This window comes from Colias philodice, chromosome 18, assembly GCF_061535455.1.
Source record: "Colias philodice isolate Cphi_HAF_F1 chromosome 18, ilColPhil1 Martin Lab GWU primary, whole genome shotgun sequence".
Classification (NCBI taxonomy): Eukaryota; Metazoa; Arthropoda; class Insecta; order Lepidoptera; family Pieridae; genus Colias; species Colias philodice.
Window position 1 is genome coordinate 2,679,396 of NC_143103.1, and position 20,089 is coordinate 2,699,484.

Consider the following 20,089-nt stretch of genomic DNA (forward strand, 5'->3'; position numbering starts at 1 on the left):
TTAAAATGCTGAACAAATTCTGTGTGCCTAAGTATTTAGACTACAAGCCGGCATAGGAAAAAAATATGGGTCAAATGATTTATGTAGTCTTAAACTGAATCCTCCAGTCATTTAAATATGTAATTATCGATATAAGTATAATTCAGATAAAATAATAATATGTATAACATACCCTCAATCATTTTCTTTTCAATAGGTATCTATTGACACCAATGAATTTCACTCACACACATTTCAATTAGACTACAAGCCGGCATAGGAAAAAAATATGGGTCAAATGAACCACCAGGGGACATATCTAGAACGATAGAAGAGCAAAAAATAATAAGATTCATCACTATGCCGTCACTTGTAAGCTGTCCAACTGAGTGCAGATGAGAATTCAAAAGTACAGGTAGACTCGGTAAATTTTGGTCATATATTTTTGTACGGCATTCTTAACCATCGATAGATCCATTAAGGCGAAATGAGACCCAAAACAGACGTTTCGAGAGCACGGAGAATTAATTTTTTTCTTCAAAAACTTTGAATTTGATTTTTTTTATTTATCGATTTATTTAATTGAAGAGTTTGTTTAGTGACGTTTGGGAACCGAAACACGATTGACAAAATTTGCCTCGATAGAAAAACGTTGTGAAGTTGGCCAAAAATTAAACGGAGAATCAATTTCATTTGGACAATAGTAAAGTAATATCAATGAAATTTTATCCACATCCACTTCCATTCAATTCTTGAGGGACGTACGGGATTAGATTTTTCAATTAATACATCAGTAATTTAAAAAAAATATATTTATAAACTATGAGCAAAAAATTGCGCGCAGGCCGGTCGCTTCCGCCGTTCCGCCTCCTGTTAGTCGACGCCAACGCGTCTTAGAGAGCAGTCCTGTACAACTTTTTCGCGCGGTGCCGTTGTCTACTCGCATACGTGATTTAGTGTTAGTGTTACTAAAGTTTTTCATAAACATGGTGAATTTTGGTGGCCAAAACATTGATGGTGAGAACATTAGGAAGAAAATGTTGCGAAGGCAGATGAAGAAACTACAGTTATTGAATCTAAATAGGTAAGTTTAATGTTTATCATGCTTATTTATATTTATTATGTCTTTCGGTCGCTACAAGTCTAAAGATTTCAACTTCAAATATTTTGATTACTAGGTATATGTTTACAAGTCTAAATTGAGAAACGCATAAATGAAAATCTGATAGTTATTTTTATTTGTAATAAGTAATATTATTTTAGTCATATTTTGAGATTTCATTACCTATTTATGATTTTTGTATTAGTAAATATATGTTTACAAAGTCTGAATTTAGCAACGCACAAATCAAGATTTTATAATTTTATGCACTCTGTCTTTATTTTTATTTATAATTTTATTATTGGTATAAATAGGTAATGTTTTAGTTGTTTTTTTGAGATTTCATTTCAATAAATATACTACTGATTTGTGTATGTATGTTTATTTCTAATAGCAAAGCGCGACCACGAAAAATCCGATGTGCAGCTTGCAAGCCAGGATGCAATAAAGACACGTTGGTCTTTTAGACCAACCATGATTACCAGAAACTGATGTGGATCTTCAGACAGTTTCACATAGTACTTTTTTTGTGTAAGTTTATTCTTATGTCATTTATTTATAAGTCATAAGATTGAAGATAGTGGAATATTTCAGACTAGTGTAAGTTATCACTGACGGGTAGGTAATTACCAGTGAGATCAGAAACAATTTTTATTTCAACCCTATTGCGTATAACGTTTTGTTTTTTTTATGGTATTATAACTATTGTCTGAGGTCTTTCACTGCACCGGTAATTGTAATTTTTTTACTTATTAGATATCATGCTATTTTAGGCTTATTGCTGATCTACTAACAATTCTATACACATGTGAGCAATCCCAAGACAAGGATTAGATAAAGGATATTTATTTATACATATATCAATTCGAATGAATGTATGTATGAGTAATTTTTTAATTTGTTTGTATGAATACTATTTGCATATTATGCATAAGCATAATGACTTATAAATTTTATATAAAAAATATTTGAAAAATTTGTAGTTACTAGTTATATAACTATGATGCCGACTTTTTAACGAGATAGGACAATAGAGCGATAAACGAACGGACACAGCTGCGAAATTTTTTACTAATTGTTAGAATAATTGCGGTCAACCGTAAAATTTTGCAAACAAAAGAACGATTTTCTCAGAAAGTTTGCTATGTAAGACGCCGACAATCGAGTTTATTACGGGCTAGGATAATAAAGCGACAAAGGAACGTACATAGCTGTGCAATTTTTTCTAGTTTTGATGACAGTATCTTTATAATAATCGTGGTATTATAAGAGGTATTATCAATTAAATGTTCTCCTATTATAACTTATTATGGTTGTTTCAGCACCTCAATGTACAAGGATAGCTCAAAGTAACGGGCAAGAGACATATTTATTTACGGAACAAGCAGAAGAAGTCGTATCAAGAAGATAAACATTGGAACAATAAAATGGTAACAAAACCAGCATTCGAAAATATCTGATGTTAAGTATATCAAAATGTTGGATATATTTATTCAAAAATAATCAAAATTGTAAATAATGTTTTTTTTGTCTATTATTGTTTTTTTTTTTTTCAATAAATATGATATAAAAACAAAAACCCGTTTTTTAAATCTTTTAAAACCGATAATAATGTAAAAAAAAACAAACGTAAATAGCATTATTCTATTATGTATTTTTATTATCATACTAGCGGTCCACCCCGGCTTCGCCCGTGGTACATGTTTACGTTTTCTCTACATAAGAACCATCCTCATACTTGAAGGAATATAATAAAAAAAAGAATTATCGAAATCGGTTCAGCCGTTCTCGAGTTATGCGCTTACCAACACATTTTGCGATTCATTTTTATGTATAACTAGCGACCCGCCCCGGCTTCGCACGGGTGCAATGCTGATACTAAATACACTACAGAAAAACTGTGAACGTTGTATATGTATAAAAAACATAGCGGCCCGCTCCGGCTTCGCACGGCTATAAAATAGATAGCCGGGCGAACGGCCTGTACCGCCGCAAACGCTACGTCCCGCAATTTTTAAATCTGTAATATCTTCGAAAATATTCACTTAAATCATACGGTGTAAAGGGCCATATAGATCTATATTAAATGAACAATGTATTGAAGGTATTTAATTGGTTAAGGATTAATGCTGTATTGGTTAAAATCGCATCGAAAATTAGCCATTATTTGTCGTAAAAATTAAATGACAAAAAAAAGTTATTGTGGGTTATCCATAAGAGATAGACATATACCATCGCGGACTTTTCTGTGGACCTTTTCAATGTGCATAATACTTACTACATTATTTTGATAAAACTCGTAGGATTCAGCCTGCGTTTGCAATGTAAGCGGAAAAAATGTAATTTTTTACGACATCACATTAGAAACCTCAAAAATAACATAATTTCTCCACTATTTAATGGATGTTATTATACATATAAACCTTCCTCTTGAATCATTCTATCTATTAAAAAAAACCGCATCAAAATCCGTTGCGTACTTTCAAAGATTTAAGCGTACAAAGGGACATAGGGACATAGGGACATAGGGACAGGGAAAGCGACTTTGTTTTATACTATGTAGTGAAGATTGTACGTAAAGTCCCCATGTCGAAAACCTATAAAATTTGTTTACAAAGATTTGCAAATAAATTAGTAACGTAGGTAGCGACAATTCTAACAATAACAAATAATTACATCATAAAATAATTTAGTCACAAGCTCATTTTTTGTAACCAGATTTGTACCAATTAAAAATCGACCTTCGAGCAAAGGAACAAAGGTCGATTTTTCTACTTCGATGGGCCCGGCAACGAAAAGACGTTGCCGGATCGCTTTACTCAGCTTTAACCGCGCGAATATAAGAATATAAGTAAAGTTCATTGAACCTCCGTTAGTTCCGTATGTTTCCGTCATCTATTCAGTTGTGTGGCGTGGCGAGGGGATTTTTGTGAAGCGTCCCGCGCGCTCTTATGCTCCACCCAGGGGGCGTAGCCCAAAAGGTGCACAAGCATGATTGTATTTCGCCTTAAAAATAATAAGAAACCGCTCAGTGCCGTACAAAAATGGTGGTCTTGTGGATTTCAGTTTTTGCATTTCTCTATAACTTTTTTTAGAACGGTTTCTTTTGAACGGCAATACTATAAAACAATTGAATTTTACAATATCATGTTAAAAAAAAAGTTCCCGTACAGGGTCAAATGACCTTACAGCTCTTTATATCAAGAATTCAATGAAATTAAGATGATTATTGGTATTCATTTAAAAGAACAATTATTTTTGACGGCATTGCTTCTAATAGTACTTTTGAGTGCTAGATAATGTTTTGGAACCGAAGCCGTACTTAGTCAAATGACCCCCTGGAGTGGGGAAAGAGAGGGGATTGCAACTCTCGATTTTTTCCCCTTGTCCCCATGATTTTTGTACGGCGTTGCGGAATAATGGATTAAAATCAGTATAGAAATAGTATGACACGGATGCCGTACATGGTCAAATGACCAAAATTACCCCCGGTAACTCTCGGAAATTAAATAAAAATTCCAACTTTGTGGACCACCATTTTTGTACGGCACTGAGCGGTTTCTTATTATTTTTAAGGCGAAATACAATCATGCTTGTGCACCTTTTGGGCTACGCCCCCTGGGTGGAGCATAAGAGCGCGCGGGACGCTTCACAAAAATCCCCTCGCCACGCCACACAACTGAATAGATGACGGAAACATACGGAACTAACGGAGGTTCAATGAACTTTACTTATATTCTTATATTCGCGCGGTTAAAGCTGAGTAAAGCGATCCGGCAACGTCTTTTCGTTGCCGGGCCCATCGAAGTAGAAAAATCGACCTTTGTTCCTTTGCTCGAAGGTCGATTTTTAATTGGTACAAATCTGGTTACAAAAAATGAGCTTGTGACTAAATTATTTTATGATGTAATTATTTGTTATTGTTAGAATTGTCGCTACCTACGTTACTAATTTATTTGCAAATCTTTGTAAACAAATTTTATAGGTTTTCGACATGGGGACTTTACGTACAATCTTTATACATAAAAATGAATCGCAAAATGTGTTGGTAAGCGCATAACTCGAGAACGGCTGAACCGATTTCGATAATTCTTTTTTTTATTATATTCCTTCAAGTATGAGGATGGTTCTTATGTAGAGAAAACGTAAACATGTACCACGGGCGAAGCCGGGGTGGACCGCTAGTATGATAATAAAAATACATAATAGAATAATGCTATTTACGTTTGTTTTTTTTTACATTATTATCGGTTTTAAAAGATTTAAAAAACGGGTTTTTGTTTTTATATCATATTTATTGAAAAAAAAAAAAAACAATAATAGACAAAAAAAAACATTATTTACAATTTTGATTATTTTTGAATAAATATATCCAACATTTTGATATACTTAACATCAGATATTTTCGAATGCTGGTTTTGTTACCATTTTATTGTTCCAATGTTTATCTTCTTGATACGACTTCTTCTGCTTGTTCCGTAAATAAATATGTCTCTTGCCCGTTACTTTGAGCTATCCTTGTACATTGAGGTGCTGAAACAACCATAATAAGTTATAATAGGAGAACATTTAATTGATAATACCTCTTATAATACCACGATTATTATAAAGATACTGTCATCAAAACTAGAAAAAATTGCACAGCTGTGTACGTTTCTTTGTCGCTTTATTATCCTAGCCCGTAATAAACTCGATTGTCGGCGTCTTACATAGCAAACTTTCTGAGAAAATCGTTCTTTTGTTTGCAAAATTTTACGGTTGACCGCAATTATTCTAACAATTAGTAAAAAATTTCGCAGCTGTGTCCGTTCGTTTATCGCTCTATTGTCCTATCTCGTTAAAAAGTCGGCATCATAGTTATATAACTAGTAACTACAAATTTTTCAAATATTTTTTATATAAAATTTATAAGTCATTATGCTTATGCATAATATGCAAATAGTATTCATACAAACAAATTAAAAAATTACTCATACATACATTCATTCGAATTGATATATGTATAAATAAATATCCTTTATCTAATCCTTGTCTTGGGATTGCTCACATGTGTATAGAATTGTTAGTAGATCAGCAATAAGCCTAAAATAGCATGATATCTAATAAGTAAAAAAATTACAATTACCGGTGCAGTGAAAGACCTCAGACAATAGTTATAATACCATAAAAAAAACAAAACGTTATACGCAATAGGGTTGAAATAAAAATTGTTTCTGATCTCACTGGTAATTACCTACCCGTCAGTGATAACTTACACTAGTCTGAAATATTCCACTATCTTCAATCTTATGACTTATAAATAAATGACATAAGAATAAACTTACACAAAAAAAGTACTATGTGAAACTGTCTGAAGATCCACATCAGTTTCTGGTAATCATGGTTGGTCTAAAAGACCAACGTGTCTTTATTGCATCCTGGCTTGCAAGCTGCACATCGGATTTTTCGTGGTCGCGCTTTGCTATTAGAAATAAACATACATACACAAATCAGTAGTATATTTATTGAAATGAAATCTCAAAAAAACAACTAAAACATTACCTATTTATACCAATAATAAAATTATAAATAAAAATAAAGACAGAGTGCATAAAATTATAAAATCTTGATTTGTGCGTTGCTAAATTCAGACTTTGTAAACATATATTTACTAATACAAAAATCATAAATAGGTAATGAAATCTCAAAATATGACTAAAATAATATTACTTATTACAAATAAAAATAACTATCAGATTTTCATTTATGCGTTTCTCAATTTAGACTTGTAAACATATACCTAGTAATCAAAATATTTGAAGTTGAAATCTTTAGACTTGTAGCGACCGAAAGACATAATAAATATAAATAAGCATGATAAACATTAAACTTACCTATTTAGATTCAATAACTGTAGTTTCTTCATCTGCCTTCGCAACATTTTCTTCCTAATGTTCTCACCATCAATGTTTTGGCCACCAAAATTCACCATGTTTATGAAAAACTTTAGTAACACTAACACTAAATCACGTATGCGAGTAGACAACGGCACCGCGCGAAAAAGTTGTACAGGACTGCTCTCTAAGACGCGTTGGCGTCGACTAACAGGAGGCGGAACGGCGGAAGCGACCGGCCTGCGCGCAATTTTTTGCTCATAGTTTATAAATATATTTTTTTTAAATTACTGATGTATTAATTGAAAAATCTAATCCCGTACGTCCCTCAAGAATTGAATGGAAGTGGATGTGGATAAAATTTCATTGATATTACTTTACTATTGTCCAAATGAAATTGATTCTCCGTTTAATTTTTGGCCAACTTCACAACGTAGACCGGGAGATACTGACACAAAATTTCGAGTCATTTGTAACAGGATGGCGGTTCTACAGGGTTCTTAGTACGCAATGACAAAAAGAAAAATGATGGTGTGAACGCTGGTACCGGCGGCTTAGTCGCGTGGGCGTTAGTCGGACTCGTCGGAAAATAGCGAAAGTCAAACGATTTGTAACAGTATGGCACTGATTTTTCCTGTAAGTTTGAGGATCAACGAATATAAATACAAAATTTCAAAGATCTAGGTGTTGGAAATCTTCACTTATATAAATTAATAATAAATTTATTTTTCAAGTATGACAGCACTTTTTCCCCCTACTAGAAGTATGGCAAATATAATAATGGTCACATTTTATCAAATACTCTCCAAAAAGCCAAATGCAATACTGGTACAAAAAGATAGGCGAAATAAAAAAAATTTGCAGATTTTCGGCGGTATGGCGACCATTTGGAATCGTCCGAAAAGTATGGCATGGCGATTTTCGTAAATGGCTGCACGACGATGGTTACCTGTGCAAAAGTTAGCTTGGTACAAATGGTTGAATAATTGTTTTTTTTAAATCAACACATTCGCGTCGGTATGGCGGGCTGTAAGTCATACCGGAAAAGTATGGCATGACACTACCGCCTACTTCTTTTTTATGGGCTATCGGTAAATTCTAAAATTTTTGTGTTACAAATCGTTTGACTTTCGCTATTTTTCCGACGAGTTCGACTAACGCCCACGCGACTAACCCACCGGTACCAGCGTTCACACCATCATTTTTCTTTTTGTCATTGCGTACTAAGACCCCTGTAGAACCGCCATCCTGTTACAAATGACTCGAAATTTTGTGTCAGTATCTCCCGGTCCCAGTAACAAACTCTTCAATTAAATAAATCGATAAATAAAAAAAATCAAATTCAAAGTTTTTGAAGAAAAAAATTAATTCTCCGTGCTCTCGAAACGTCTGTTTTGGGTCTCATTTCGCCTTAATGGATCTATCGATGGTTAAGAATGCCGTACAAAAATATATGACCAAAATTTACCGAGTCTACCTGTACTTTTGAATTCTCATCTGCACTCAGTTGGACAGCTTACAAGTGACGGCATAGTGATGAATCTTATTATTTTTTGCTCTTCTATCGTTCTAGATATGTCCCCTGGTGGTTCATTTGACCCATATTTTTTTCCTATGCCGGCTTGTAGTCTAATTGAAATGTGTGTGAGTGAAATTCATTGGTGTCAATAGATACCTATTGAAAAGAAAATGATTGAGGGTATGTTATACATATTATTATTTTATCTGAATTATACTTATATCGATAATTACATATTTAAATGACTGGAGGATTCAGTTTAAGACTACATAAATCATTGCTACAGTCGATCGCTTGCGTAAAACATCTGCATACTTAGAAGTTAGGCTCTGAACAGTATTTTATTTGTTATTTACTTTTAAACTAATAATAACTCATTATTCACTTCTTTTCAGTTATGAAAACCGTCATGTATTGAACATAATATCACGTGGGTGTTTCGATATCAGCTGTAGTGGGCAGCAAGCAGACCGCCTGAAGCGCATTGACAAAATAATTAATCCTCTGAACTAGACACCTACGCTTATGATACCTAATTGAGTTGTATTGACTACGTAAGATCAGATATAACAAATACTACGTTTTCAACCTTCATTATTATACCTATAAGCAATGTAGGTTACTTTATTATTTAGCTGCTAATTACGACTCGTTAATTAGTCTGATTATGAAGAATAATTCCACTCAAGTTGTTATATTTTTTAGCTATTTTATATTATCTATGAGATGCTTGCTTTAATTGAACTTAACATTCACACTGTTATAATTTTCAATGTGTTTGCTTTGCTCATAACAAAAAGAGTAATTTAAAGTCGACCCACATTTTTCCTACCCTTTGTTTCATCAACTATCAATCATACCAACAATTCGCATTATTCCTATGTTTATAAAAACAAAAGAATTTTTCATTCATCACGTTAACTAGACATAATATTTACCACCTATAAACCTAGTTTAAACACGTAGGTAGGTAAAGCGAGCACTCAACCACACTCGACGCCCTAAAACGAATAGGCAGCGTCCTCCAGAGCAATTTATCAGCAAATCGCACCCAATCATATCTGGGACTAATGCCAAGAGTCCATAAGTGTAAAGTGGGTCAGCGGGTGCACGTGGAACTCCATTCAATGTCAATGATAGCCGATAGATCAGGACTTGGGAACTTCTCATGACTCCGCATACTTTCACAACGTAAACACCGTTCGGAATTTGCGATTGCTTTTTGCTATTTATAAATCTACTAGTATTGCGTGAAACTTGCGAAGGTATGTAAATGTAATGTTTTTGCAAGCGCAGGGTTAAAGAGCAGCGTTTATTACTAACTGGCTACGTGGTATGATAGTTAATGAAAAACTGTTTAATTTATTCTTAAGTTCACAACGGAAAGTTATGCTGTGGTTGGATTAAATAATATCGCTCACAATGAAACGGCCAATTGTTGCCACTTTTGTAATGAAACGGCCAATTGTTCAAAACATTCTGCATTACTGAAACTGCGAATCCTTCTAACGCTTCTATGTTAAATTTTAATTTTAAAGAAAATTTTAGTAGGAACATATTATGATTTGGTATTTAATATTTATATTTTTGGCATGCAGGAAGAATTCATAACTCGAATAAAAACAAAAGTATTAAAACCTCACATTTATTGAATAACACAATGTCGCTCTAAATGCGTCATACTCGTACTTGACATTTATTTAAAAACTTTTTAACGACTTTTACCTTTCATTTATTAATACGTACTTTAATATTCATGTAATGAATTTTCTTTCCGTTCTTAATTTTTTAAACTGTATTCGATATTATCGGCTTATTACATAAATAACTTTCAATTCTTTTTGTACATATAACCTATGCTAGACAGGCATAACGAAACATTCCTTGATTGTGAGAAATTTTGGAATGTTCTAGACTCACGAGAAATTTAACTCAAATATTTAGGAAAACTCCTAATAATATTATTGTTTTGTAATGAACCTGTTTAAAAGACTCGATAATTGAACTATTAATATATATTTAAAAAAATAAAGCACGTCAAGTAATCTTGTTCATATCACTCAGTGAGTCTTCGGAAATCTTCGAAATGGAATAAATTTATGTCTATTTTTAGAAACTCCATCAGTAAGCCATCAAGAATTCTCGGCGACCGTTCACCGGTACCAAGCCTCAATCGCAGAATATATTAAATAGTCAATTCTTGTATGACAATCCTATTTTTACGTGTACAAAAAAAAATAGACGAAATTTGGAACGTTCCTGTATTCGACTTTGCATACAAAAACTATCTAAACGCAAATTCTCTATTCTAATATTGAACATCTCATTCCGAGAGACTTCTCTATAAATAATATGTCTACAAATGTTTCCTTGGTCATTGCACTGAATAAATATTTACGAGTAACAGCTATTTAGAGAGGTCAAGATACCTACGCGATTTATTTTTAAACAGAACATCATTCATTATTTTAAAAAAGCAATAAATATTTAATGAATTGAGCTTCGTTCAACGCCTGCTTAAACATAGATTATCCGTGTTTATGCTGAACTATAAATAATGAAACAAATCTAAAAATAGACCAACCTTCAGGACAGAAAACAACAGAACAAACGACATCGCAATGACTATTGGCTTTTGTTTTCATCCGCCTTAAGGCTGCAGTCTAGCAAAATTGCGTTTTCAACAAGTTATTTGACAATTTTTTCCCGGCTAATGAAATGATAAACTGAATTTTTTTTTCTTGTTTATCAATTAGTGTTATATACGCAATGCGCGTGAATTTTTTCACGTTTATAAAGTTACTTTATGTTACCTTAATCAGGCCTTCAAGATAAGTCTCTTTCTCCCAAAGACATTTCGAGCTAAGTTTGTGCACTCACTACGTTGCAACCGATTACAATTTACACAATCTGATCAGCACATTATTATCCTTATATAGTCGTTATTAAAAACTGCTGAATACAATTGCCGAAAAACTTATGATTTTCTTAATTAGAACGTTATAAATTCATTAAATTTCCCATTTTTTGCCTTACAAAATCTATTTATAAATACTGCTAAAAGTTATTTTTTCCATTAATTTATTCGAGTTGGTTGAAGACCAATGAGTATTAATCCTTTAAAAAATTTTTTTTTTGAATTTTGATAATTCTTTAAATATTAAAATATATTTAAAATAATTAGGAAAATTCCTAGCGAATTTCTTTAGTCGCGCTCCTTGGGCCGGAGCGTTCTGACGTGTGCTCTACGCTCGATTTTCCTTCATACCGAAGTGAAAGTTGCTCTACTTCATTAAATTTAATATTTTTGTTAATTGATTATTTTTATCTTAGTTTTGTGCAAATATTCGTATTTTTAAACATTTGATTTCGATATGGAAAATAAACGAAAAAAATACGCGTGTAACTACTAGAAAAAAAATTATCTTCGAACATAAAGTTAATGAAACCAAATATGTAGATTGCAAAGGTGATTGGCAACAATTTCTTTATTTTACGGGGTGTCAGTAAAGGGATGTATATTTCTTTAAAAGTAAAGTAAGCTCATAAATTTTCTTATAATATAATTTTTTTGAAGTTCCAAAAATGTTTATTTTTCGTTTGAGAAATACGAAATATAATATAAACTTGTATTGAGAACTTGAACTTCCCAAGTTCATCCGGGGAAATCCCCATACGGGGAAAATGATTTGTTTACTCCAAAATTGATCCGAGGTGTTTTAATTTTTTCTTCTAGTCATTTTCAACGTAGCGGCATGTTGTTTGATTATTAATTTTGTAACTTAAATACAGGATGTTGGTTTTATATTCTGATCTTACAGACGCGCTGACAAATTTAGTCCGCCATTTCTAGTTTAGTCTACCAACTCTAAGTACCAATATTAAAACGAATGGATTATCATCACATCATCAAAACTCAGATGTAATGGAAGATCACAATAACATAGAAAATTCAGTGGGTGTTGAGAACTAAACAAACAGAAGTAACAGAGACGCGAAGAATAAAAAAAGAGGACGAAAACGATAATTCGTTGATGCTTTCCCTTTTCGACGTATTGTTAGGGTACATCACCAATCTGCAAAAAACAAAACTGATGATTCCCAATTGCTGATTAAAAATGAAAAACAAATAATCGACAACAGTGGTGAAAATTTGCTGATCACAATGAAACATCCTTCAGTGGTAGCAGATTTACTCATTTAAAATGTATCGGTGAACAGCGTAAAGGAGAGGAGGACAGGAAAACATTATGAATGTGGATGGTGGATTGTATACAGGGTGTAATCGATAAGTATGTGCAGGCGATTATGACGTTATTATTGCAGGTATCAAAAAACTTAAAACTGATATCGAAATTACTTTACCTAATGAGCAAAATGACAATAATAACTTTTTAAAAGTATAACGAGAAATATCTAAAAAATTTACTTTATACACTCCCATATCAAAAAGGGAAAATGGGACTAGTAGAAGTTAAATGTCTAATTCCGGCAAAAGACATGAATGCGGAAGATGCGGTTAAAAAAAAATTTAATATTTGAAATACAATGCAAAAAATAACACTTTTGTCATAGATAAGAATCATGACTATTTTTTCCAAATTCAGGGACAACTAAACGTTGCAGAAGCAGAAGTCTGCTTATTTGCTGTTTGGACTGGAGTGAATCATTCGTTAAAAATAGAATATATAAAAAGTATGTAACGTTTAGGCAAAATAAAATGATGGACCATTATCAAGATTTTACATAAATTGCCTACTGTCAGAATTGATTGATTCGAGACTTCAGCATTCGATGCCATCAAGGACCCATCCTATATCATTCAAGCGATTGAAAAAAAAGAGATAAATCCAGTGCAACCGATAAAGCATCAGAATGCTAGCAAAAGATTTATTAGGTTTATAAATATAAATCTATATATTATACATAATATAATAAATCTGTAGAAGACGCGAAGACTGACATCCGCGCGGACGGAGTCGCGGGCGGAAGCTAGTCAGAAATAAATATCTTTTGTTTTAATTTGCGTATTTTTCTATTTTATAATTTTTGAACACAAACATTACATTTTTTTTATTATATACAAAATTTGTTTATCCGTTTTATTAGTTAAACTGAACAACTTTCACTAAGAAACTTAGGTCGAAAAGAATGTATAGAGTTATGCATTTTGTATGGAAAGCTTATTTTTTTTATATTTCGTCCAAATTTCTTTGTAAAAGTTGATCAGTTATATAAACATGAAGTTGAAGATATCAATAGAAAGTATTCGCAAATCTTGTGTACTGATAAAAAAAATCACCCGGTGTAATTTTCACGAAAATTGTTTCAAATTGTCATTTTTGGTACTTATTACGAATATTAAATTGTACGAATGATTTAATTTTTAAAAATTAAGTGGAGCAACTTTCCCTTAGTACATTTGTATTATTTACATATAGGATGACAGGATGCATTTGTTTGCACTACTAGACCAAGCCCTTAAGTTTTATAAATTACTTGACGTCGGTGGACGAGGTGTAAAGTGATTTATGAGTTACGATGATTGATTTTATCGAGAAAACAAAATATGGGACTTTAAATGTTATTATCGATTGTCTTGCGTAGTGAAATATGTTAATGTTTTCAGTTTTACAGTTATAAACTTATCATCAAATTATCTAGTGCTACGTTGTAATTCATAGATCTAAACGTACCTACCATACCGACTAACGTTATTTGAGACGTTTCCCAAAGATTACTATTACCGATTAGTTTTATCGGATTACAACATGCTAATCAATTAATCACAATGAAGTCCATAATACTACGGCCACACTACCGTGATATGCCAATAATTATTGCCACAACTTTAACAACACCTAGGTGTAACCACGACTTATGGCCATAATTCTACAATGCCAATCAATATGACAAATGGCGGTAGACAATAGCTCCGGCGGCGGTATTCTTTCGCACATCAAAGAAGATTACCGCGGTAATTATTGCGTTTGCGGCCACACTAGTACACTACCACATGAGTAGAAAGACGGAACAGAGGCTAAGCTTCTTAAGAACGTGCAAAATTGTTACCTATTTTGGTAGGGTTGTCACAATAGGTTAAGACAAATTAAAGAAAACATTTGTTAAATAGTTTTATAATTACACACAATTACATACATACTTACAAATGTTAAACTTGTAATAATAATGAAAGGTAAAAACACACCGTGTACAATTCTCTTCTTATTAAAAAAGGACCTAATAAAATAAACGCAAGTAGGTACTTACTTGAAAAAGTAATAATCAAAATATTTACTCACCTATTGTACTCCCTGGGATAGTTGAAGTATGATATATTTTTAGTTTTTCTAGTATTATTCATACACACAGTACAATAAACAACCATTTTTAACAATAAAATATTACGTTTTATATTAAAATATTCAAACTTGCAAGTTGCAACTAATAAAACAAACAACGTGCGTCGTATCAACCCTGAGACTGTCCTCAGCCTGTGCAAGCGCAAACCGGTTTTTTCCAGAATCGCTGCGTACGCGACAAGCGGCTTGCGGTCACACACACATGCCCCGCGTACTTGTAGTAGTGCAATCGATTCGCGCGGTTGTTTGAAGCTTAGTCTCTGTTCCGTCTTTCTACTCATGTGACACTACCGTTTGTCCAGCGTGCAATATGAGCTCACCGGCGCGCGGGCGGCGACGCACGTATCGACCGACATGGAGTGGTCAAATGAAAAAGCGCTTGATGGCGCTAATTTTTGGAATTCTTGGAATTCTTCTCTTTGGGATACCCGACGGAAGAACTATAAAAATCGCAGTGTACACAATGATGCGTGGCGTCGGATCAAACAAAATTTATCATTTCCAAGTACAATAGATGATTTGAAAAAGAAAGTATCCTTGATGAATTATTACAGAAACCATATTATATATATTAATTATTAACTAATATTTTTTTTTGCTGCGGTAAATGCCAATAATTACCGACATATCTAGGTAAACTCTAGTGTAACCACATCAGTTCATGCAGTAATTTAGACGGTAATATAATGCCATAATTATTGCGGTAACAGCCCGGTAGACGGTAAGGTAGTGTGGCCGTAGCATTGAAGATCGTTAAACGGAACAACTACGCACTGATGGGTGCCTACTATTTCCCTTTTTCAAAAAACAAAAGAAGATAAAAAGGCAAATTACGAGACAATACTTTCGCTTGTTCATTTAATTTATTTTCATCGTATAATTACATCAATAATAACTAACAATAAATACTAAACCTAAACCTAAGCTTGTGTTACACATTTAAGGCATTCCCGTGCAATAAGCCCATCAGACATACCTACACCAATGCTAATTTACATGAACATTAGCCGCAAATTATATCTACGACTATCTTTATCGTGGTTCGAACTGGTTTTGCTATTTTCCGCAACTACAATAGTGCGTTAAATGCTGTGTAAATATTTAAGATATATTGTGCTGAGTCAAATTTCTCATAAAAATTCTACATTACAATGTTTATATATATATGTATATTAAAATAATAAATTGAGCTGGAAATCTACAATTTTAAAAATGGATATTAACTTTTTATTCGTGATGTTTATTCAATTCTTTCAAAAACCATAATACATATTAAGCTAATCATTTATCAGCAATAATTTAAGTCTAACAGCTAACTGGTAGATACCTTCATAGTGTTAAATCATTCATCACGTATCAACCGAAAAGATCCACATGCAATTCATTCTATAGTGCTATTCCAAAAATAACCATCTATTTATAAACTTCCATTCCAATTTTTCTAGAATGAATAGAACATAGTAAATACACATATTAAAGTACATCGCACCTTCATTTAGCACATACCTACATGATAAAATTTACACTGAGCACATTAGCACCAGAATAATAATTTTATCTTACAAACATTTCAATCTCTTTATAAGACAGAACGTTACTTGATAAAATAAGAACCCAACCAATCCGTGCGCAAAAAGAGCAAATCAATTTAACGTTGAATAAAATTTCACCGTCAGCATATTATAGTTATTCCAAAACGGTTGTTTTAGAATAAGATGAATTCTTTAACGGTACCCACAGAAGCGACCGTGACCATGTATAAGATAAGATGTACAATGTTTATACCGCGGATTATTCCTTTAGGAATGCAAATTATAGCTCAAGCTCAGAGACGGATGCGAGACCGATGACGCTCGTACCGTTATAAACAACGATGCGATGCCGAATTTACTATAAAATTAATGCTGATGTTGTTTGACGGGATAATAATAGTGTAAAGAATTACAAGTAACTGCTTCTCCTACCGTTTATGACGCGTCTACATGTAACTGGATTGATTAAGCTTTGAAATTTTAATGATGGTGCTATCCGTCATGTATGGTTCTATAATATGCAAATATCACTATAAATAACGAGATGATTAACATTGCTACGTTACTTTTTGTATACTCATTAAGTGAAGGGAACTAGGAAATGTCACATTCACCATATAGTTACTCGTAGTAACTATCCATAATTATAACATACGTACAATACAAATGAAGACTAATGAAGGAGGAGTATTCTTAAAAGATAACTCTGTAGGTCTTTATCAACTTATTTGTCATAGACTTTAATATAATCAATGAATTTTCTTTAAATAAAAGCGAGCTTTCGTAAGTTGGTTACCACATTAGCGACCTCTCTCCCTCGCTCATCAGAATTCGTAATCCGTGCATTCAAAGGAAAGTCACGTTTCATTACATAAAACTGCAATATCTCAGACAATGTTCGTCCCTTGGGATTTAACTTTCCCAATCCAAATAGTTCAGAACTTCGTATTTTATTCCTGCAGCATCCCACGAGCCAATTAATATTTATAGACCGTACAAATGTTCTATCAATCCAGTTCTGCAGACCGTACCCGCTGACCTAGAAACTAAACTTTGCATAACATCCTATAAAACTGACACTTTATGTAGAATTTGGGTCGCTGCAGCTGAAAGGAGTTTCATGAAAAATGTCATCATTGTACACAAAAGTGTCACAAAGCAGGCATTATCAGACGAGGGTATTATTTTTCTCGCGTTTTATTAATATAACGTTTATATTTTTTCTTTATTAACTGGTTAGCGTGAAGAGACAAATTGGACTGTAATGGTTTTGAAAATTGAGGATAAATGGATAAAAGAATAAATTTATTTAATTGGTCCAAATTAAAATTGATCGATGTTTAAATAGTGAATTTATGCTCTACTTAGTTGTTTATCAGTTCTTACGTACAATTGAACATCGAATAGACATTCATACGATGTTTTCTTGAGAAACCATTACAGAGGTTTATAAAATACACAGAACAGTAAAGTAGATAGAAGTGTGATGTGGGCGTGGCCCACGTGTCACTTGTAAGGTAAGATCACCTAACTTGCTCTCAGTTGTGCGCAGAAAAATATTCGAGTCGGTTGTCAGCTGTCAAACCTTTTTTCCGTATTTATTCATTAATTAGGACGTGTTGTTCGGTATTAGAGTGCAAAAATGATAGCAGACGAAATAATATCAGCAATGGAGGCATTTCATACCATCAGTAAGTCTTATTTTTATTTATTTTACATATAATATTTTATGATAAATCTTCGCTTGTAATTTGTCAAAATTGTATACAAATATCTAGTCAAAATGAACCTTAATCCGTAAGAAATTAGTACTATTATAGATTGAACAGCAAACAAGAATTTCTGGAATATTATTGCAATAAACAAACGAATGTCGCTTTAGTGATGCTTGTGGCGCATATCGACAGTATCGATACTTTAGAAAAGACAAACATTATAAATATTAAATTTTATTTTATTTTTCCTTAGCTTTCATTTGTCCAATTTATTTACAGATTTCCCAAAGAGGCTAATTTAAAAGAGAAATGGATAAATGCAACGTGACGAGTTAACTGAATGCCGAACAGCACTAAGCAGTCTAACAAAGGCCACCGATACAGCAAACCTACGGCAGTTCCAAGATTTAAAATAATGCATATTTTCTGTTTGTATTTTGTAAATATAGATTAATACTATTCTATTCCGTTTTTTATTTAATAATAATAATATAAAAAGACGTACTTAGTAGTAATAAACATACTCCAAAATGTGACACATTATACTATACTCGTATAATAGAAAGAAAAAAAAATACACAAAAAATATTTATTTGTGAATTATCGATATCTCGATATCGATAACAAGGCTGACATCCCTCAGGGCATAGCATCAGATAAATATCAAGTTAATGTCATTAATGTTGAGTGACACAAATTTCAACCTTATCTCTATGTGTTGAGGTTCAAAGTTATATCTATTGAAAACTAACGCCCTCTGTTGTGGAGTAGCTGAATGTTTTTCGAATTTGGAATTTCTGTGCAATGAGAAACAAAACAGCTAATATACCTAGAGATGTTATACTAAAATAAACCGTAACATGGTGCGTTAGGGTACATATTGAAATGCTGAATTTATAACCTAAGTCAGTTTTTACTCAAATTAAGCAGTCCAATCAAAGGCATAGTTTACTTGTAGTGTACTGTATAACTATCGGTTTAAATGTGTGGGTTTGGCGACACTGGTTTTCATACTAATTATGACATTAAAGCACTTCTATTTGTTTTTATTGTTCTGTGATAAAATATAATATAACAATAGAGGTTGAATAATTCCTTAATTTTACATAACTACATTTTGTAGTTAGTTGTTTGCTCAAGGCTAAAGTCGTCTCCGTAGTAAATCATATCACTCAGTTTACGTCATAATTTAAGGCATTTTGTCAAGCATGCAATGTAAATATGTTTTCCGGTGAAACAAGCAGAGATAGCTCATATGTGTTTATATAAACATCAGGTTCATAATACAGATGTACCAGTAAAATACTGAACGCACTGATGTTCTTCAGATATATATTTTCTTTTATTGAGCTTTCCATTTGGCGTTATCCATTAGGAGCGGGAACGAGGTCGACAATATCGGCGTCTTCAACTTCCATCTCATCTCATAACGTTGTAATTTATAGTATAAATGTGACACGTGTGAGTAAAATAAGCCATTTTCACCAAAAGTAAAGTGACAAATATATTATATCCACGCATAATTTCTTTAAAATTAGCATTAACTTATTTCTACGCGTTACTCTGACAACATTTTATCATATTGATCTTCATAGCTTCATAACTTTTATATGTATTGACCTTTCAACAATAGAAGAGAAGAGAACTTACATATCTATGGTAAATAATTATTATCGAATAAAAGTAAACAGAGACATCCTAAAATTTATATCATCCGATTATTCTCAACACTAGTTTTATCAAGCTTAGCACAAAAGCAAATGCGTCGTAGGATTATTGTTAAAAAATCTGTCATTAATCCCTAAAGCATTCGTTAAAAGAGATCCATTCATCCGTTGATAAAATACCAAGACACAAGACCGGCCAGTACATTCTCAATAACATGACCAGGGCAAGACTTGCAGAAAAGTCGCCAGAACGTAATACAAATACATATATTGTTCTTAATGCAAACCATAACTCACCATGACGAGCGGCCGATCCACCGACCGCCTCCCTTGGAACATC

The 20,089-nt window shown here is 32.8% G+C and overlaps 1 protein-coding gene and 3 long non-coding RNA genes across 4 annotated transcripts in view; 2 read left to right on the forward strand and 2 right to left on the reverse strand.

Annotated features, from left to right (window-relative positions):
• LOC149480290 (serine/threonine-protein phosphatase 2A 56 kDa regulatory subunit gamma isoform-like) overlaps positions 1-20,089 on the reverse strand; it is a 64,165-nt gene that overhangs the window by 34,942 nt on the left and 9,134 nt on the right. The gene's annotated exons all lie outside the window — the stretch shown is intronic.
• On the forward strand, positions 484-2,541 carry LOC149480291 (uncharacterized). The gene is made up of 3 exons (XR_016316994.1): positions 484-1,063; positions 1,476-1,612; positions 2,404-2,541. It is a non-coding gene; the product is annotated as an uncharacterized LOC149480291 (long non-coding RNA).
• LOC149480292 (uncharacterized) lies at positions 5,443-7,369 on the reverse strand. Its single transcript, XR_016317017.1, has 3 exons — positions 6,955-7,369; positions 6,406-6,542; positions 5,443-5,614 (listed from the first exon to the last, which is right to left on the reverse strand). It is a non-coding gene; the product is annotated as an uncharacterized LOC149480292 (long non-coding RNA).
• On the forward strand, positions 14,490-18,546 carry LOC149480293 (uncharacterized). The gene is made up of 2 exons (XR_016317032.1): positions 14,490-15,131; positions 17,830-18,546. It is a non-coding gene; the product is annotated as an uncharacterized LOC149480293 (long non-coding RNA).